The sequence below is a fragment of the Schistocerca americana genome, unplaced genomic scaffold, assembly GCF_021461395.2.
Source record: "Schistocerca americana isolate TAMUIC-IGC-003095 unplaced genomic scaffold, iqSchAmer2.1 HiC_scaffold_297, whole genome shotgun sequence".
Classification (NCBI taxonomy): domain Eukaryota; kingdom Metazoa; phylum Arthropoda; class Insecta; order Orthoptera; family Acrididae; genus Schistocerca; species Schistocerca americana.
In genome coordinates, this window is record NW_025726013.1 from 67501 (window position 1) to 72500 (window position 5000).

At 52.5% G+C, this 5000-nt stretch overlaps 1 non-coding gene across 1 annotated transcript in view; it reads right to left on the reverse strand.

The window, feature by feature from the left end:
* Nucleotides 1–1527, reverse strand: part of LOC124579170 — a 1910-nt gene extending 383 nt beyond the window's left edge. Inside the window, exon 1 of the ribosomal RNA XR_006972890.1 lies at nt 1–1527. This exon is cut by the window's left edge and continues 383 nt beyond it. This is a non-coding gene — a ribosomal RNA (small subunit ribosomal RNA).
* Between the last annotated feature and the right edge of the window lie 3473 nt (nt 1528–5000).

Sequence of the window (5000 nt, forward strand, 5' to 3'; positions counted from 1 at the left end):
CTCAATCTCGTGCGGCTAGAAGCCGCCTGTCCCTCTAAGAAGAAAAGTAATCGCTGACAGCACGAAGGATGTCACGCGACTAGTTAGCAGGCTAGAGTCTCGTTCGTTATCGGAATTAACCAGACAAATCGCTCCACCAACTAAGAACGGCCATGCACCACCACCCACCGAATCAAGAAAGAGCTATCAATCTGTCAATCCTTCCGGTGTCCGGGCCTGGTGAGGTTTCCCGTGTTGAGTCAAATTAAGCCGCAGGCTCCACTCCTGGTGGTGCCCTTCCGTCAATTCCTTTAAGTTTCAGCTTTGCAACCATACTTCCCCCGGAACCCAAAAGCTTTGGTTTCCCGGAGGCTGCCCGCCGAGTCATCGGAGGAACTGCGGCGGATCGCTGGCTGGCATCGTTTATGGTTAGAACTAGGGCGGTATCTGATCGCCTTCGAACCTCTAACTTTCGTTCTTGATTAATGAAAACATACTTGGCAAATGCTTTCGCTTCTGTTCGTCTTGCGACGATCCAAGAATTTCACCTCTAACGTCGCAATACGAATGCCCCCGCCTGTCCCTATTAATCATTACCTCGGGTTCCGAAAACCAACAAAATAGAACCGAGGTCCTATTCCATTATTCCATGCACACAGTATTCAGGCGGGCTTGCCTGCTTTAAGCACTCTAATTTGTTCAAAGTAAACGTGCCGGCCCACCGAGACACTCACTCAAGAGCACCCTGGTAGGATTGCAACGGGGTCCGCCTCGGGACGCACGAGCACGCACGAGGCGCGTCGCACGCCTTCGGCTCGCCCCACCGGCAGGACGTCCCACGATACATGCCAGTTAAACACCGACGGGCGGTGAACCAACAGCGTGGGACACAAATCCAACTACGAGCTTTTTAACCGCAACAACTTTAATATACGCTATTGGAGCTGGAATTACCGCGGCTGCTGGCACCAGACTTGCCCTCCAATAGATACTCGTTAAAGGATTTAAAGTGTACTCATTCCGATTACGGGGCCTCGGATGAGTCCCGTATCGTTATTTTTCGTCACTACCTCCCCGTGCCGGGAGTGGGTAATTTGCGCGCCTGCTGCCTTCCTTGGATGTGGTAGCCGTTTCTCAGGCTCCCTCTCCGGAATCGAACCCTGATTCCCCGTTACCCGTTACAACCATGGTAGGCGCAGAACCTACCATCGACAGTTGATAAGGCAGACATTTGAAAGATGCGTCGCCGGTACGAGGACCGTGCGATCAGCCCAAAGTTATTCAGAGTCACCAAGGCAAACGGACCGGACGAGCCGACCGATTGGTTTTGATCTAATAAAAGCGTCCCTTCCATCTCTGGTCGGGACTCTGTTTGCATGTATTAGCTCTAGAATTACCACAGTTATCCAAGTAACGTGGGTACGATCTAAGGAACCATAACTGATTTAATGAGCCATTCGCGGTTTCACCTTAATGCGGCTTGTACTGAGACATGCATGGCTTAATCTTTGAGACAAGCATATGACTACTGGCAGGATCAACCAGGGAGCTGCGTCAACTAGAGCTGAGCAGCCGGCCGCCCGGGAGTGTGTCCCGGGGGCCCGCGCGAACACGCAAGCGTCCGCTCAATTATTCTGCAAACAGGAGGAGGCTGAGCTCCCCTGCACAATACACCTCGAAACCCTCTCAGGTCCCGGCGGCGCGCAGCGCCGTCCTAAGTACTTGGTCGGGTTCGAGAGAGGCGCAATCGCCCGGAGTTTGGCGAGTAGACGCTTTAGGTGCGACCACCCGTGCTCCCAACTGAGCTTGCCGCTGCCGACAGAGGCCCGGGAGCGTGCTGTCGTGGCATTGCCGGCGGGAGACAACACGCGCCACCTACAGTGACCGGCAGCTCCAACGCCAGCGCCACAGAAGGACAAAAGCCCCACTTGGGTGCCGAAGCGAACTCTCCCAGCACAGCGCACGCGCCAACACGTCCGCACAGCTGCGATACAAACCACCTGCGAGAACCGCAGAGGCGACCGAGCAGCAGACGGCGTCGCGGCGCCGAGCGCCGGGCGGCGGCGCATCCTCAGCGCACACAGTCCTCAATCGGACCAGCACACTGCAGATGTCCACCGCGCTTCGCACCGGGCCCGCGAGGACCTACTTTGGCCGCACGGCGCCGCGTGCAGGGTGCGCCGGCGCGCAGCTGCGCCGCCTGCCGCCTCCGTCGGCCGGCGCGCCTGCCACTGGCCGCCCCCACCAGCCGGCTGTAGCGCGTGCGCCCACGCACCGCGCGGCCAGCACGCCGGGAGGCCCCCCCTCACCGGCCGGGGACGGTCCCACCCAGCCACCGCCGCGTATCGCTTCACACCCAGATGCCATTCACGTTCGTGGGCATGGTGGGTATCGCTGGAACAACCGGTTGGTAGCTCAACCGATCGTCGCCATCACTGATTCACCTCTAGCGAGAACAACCGCACCACAACGGTTTACCAGTTGTTCATTTGCATAACGTCACCAGCAAACGTAGGCGTCCATCGCCATTTGCAAATTCAACGATTGTTGCATGCCTGTGTCAGGTGTCACGACACACTATGTCTGCCCACATACACGCAACAACATGTGCACGCTTCGCGAACACGTGGAAGGTGGCCCCCGTACGTATGCGATGTCCATTGCGCGAACGACTGTCAACCGGCCTCTGTCGCATGTCGCAGATGTGGAACGCAGTGCACCATGCTATCACGGTGTGTGAGAAGAGACGACTACGTCTGACAACACGCGCCACTACATCAACAGACGGCTCATGCTGATCGCCATCCAGGGCATACCACACTGCAATCCAGCTCTTATAGGGAGACGACACGTAGCTGAGTGCACAACATTTGGACCGCATGGTTCGCCGTTGTTGGCGCAGTCGTTGTACGGTCACATGTACCACGATGTATCATTCAGTACATGAGGACCAATGTGCAGTACAGTGTGTGATTTGGACGTACAACATCAGCGGACAGTTGACACAGGCCGTACCACAGCGTAGGCTAAGTGCTTCGCACATGCGAATGCCAATGAACAACTGCAAATGCCAATGAACAACTGCAAAGGGCATTGAGCATGTACGTCCTGCTGCCATCCACATTACAGTGTATAGCTGCAAGGTGTTTAACATGAAGCGATACACTGGGGACCGGGCAGTGCGAGTAGCAAACTATATTGCGGGGGTTGCAGTTAGGCAACACTACACTAATTTAACGCGTCGTATGACAATTACAGAGCAGGTTAAGGCCCAACGTGTGTTGGGTTAAGGCCCAACGTGTGTTGGGTTAAGGCCCAACGTGTGTTGGGTTAAGGCCCAACGTGTGTTGGGTTAAGGCCCAACGTGTGTTGGGTTAAGGCCCAACGTGTGTTGGGTTAAGGCCCAACGTGTGTTGGGTTAAGGCCCAACGTGTGTTGGGTTAAGGCCCAACGTGTGTTGGGTTAAGGCCCAACGTGTGTTGGGTTAAGGCCCAACGTGTGTTGGGTTAAGGCCCAACGTGTGTTGGGTTAAGGCCCAACGTGTGTTGGGTTAAGGCCCAACGTGTGTTGGGTTAAGGCCCAACGTGTGTTGGGTTACGTTAAGGGGCAATGTGGGTTACGTTAAGGGGCAATGTGGGTTACGTTAAGGGGCAATGTGGGTTACGTTACGGCGCAATATAGGTTACGTTACGGCGCAATATAGGTTACGTTAAGGCGCAATATCGGTTACGTTAAGGCGCAATACAGGTTACGTTAAGGCGCAATACAGGTTACGTTAAGGCGCAATACAGGTTACGTTAAGGCGCAATACAGGTTACGTTAAGGCGCAATACAGGTTACGTTAAGGCGCAATACAGGTTACGTTAAGGCGCAATGCAGGTTACGTTAAGGCGCAATGCAGGTTACGTTAAGGCGCAATACAGGTTACGTTAAGGCGCAATACAGGTTACGTTAAGGCGCAATACAGGTTACGTTAAGGCGCAATACAGGTTACGTTAAGGCGCAATACAGGTTACGTTAAGGCGCAATACAGGTTACGTTAAGGCGCAATACAGGTTACGTTAAGGCGCAATACAGGTTACGTTAAGGCGCAATACAGGTTACGTTAAGGCGCAATACAGGTTACGTTAAGGCGCAATACAGGTTACGTTAAGGCGCAATACAGGTTACGTTAAGGCGCAATACAGGTTACGTTAAGGCGCAATACAGGTTACGTTAAGGCGCAATACAGGTTACGTTAAGGCGCAATACAGGTTACGTTAAGGCGCAATACAGGTTACGTTAAGGCGCAATACAGGTTACGTTAAGGCGCAATACAGGTTACGTTAAGGCGCAATACAGGTTAGGTTAAGGCGCAATACAGGTTAGGTTAAGGCGCAATACAGGTTAGGTTAAGGTACGACATAGGTTAGGTTAAGGTACGACATAGGTTAGGTTAAGGTACGACATAGGTTAGGTTAAGGTACGACATAGGTTAGGTTAAGGTACGACATAGGTTAGGTTAAGGTACGACATAGGTTAGGTTAAGGTACGACATAGGTTAGGTTAAGGTACGACATAGGTTAGGTTAAGGTACGACATAGGTTAGGTTAAGGTACGACATAGGTTAGGTTAAGGTACGACATAGGTTAGGTTAAGGTACGACATAGGTTAGGTTAAGGTACGACATAGGTTAGGTTAAGGTACGACATAGGTTAGGTTAAGGTACGACATAGGTTAGGTTAAGGTACGACATAGGTTAGGTTAAGGTACGACATAGGTTAGGTTAAGGTACGACATAGGTTAGGTTAAGGTACGACATAGGTTAGGTTAAGGTACGACATAGGTTAGGTTAAGGTACGACATAGGTTAGGTTAAGGTACGACATAGGTTAGGTTAAGGTACGACATAGGTTAGGTTAAGGTACGACATAGGTTAGGTTAAGGTACGACATAGGTTAGGTTAAGATACGACATAGGTTAGGTTAAGGTACGACATAGGTTAGGTTAAGGTACGACATAGGTTAGGTTAAGGTACGACAT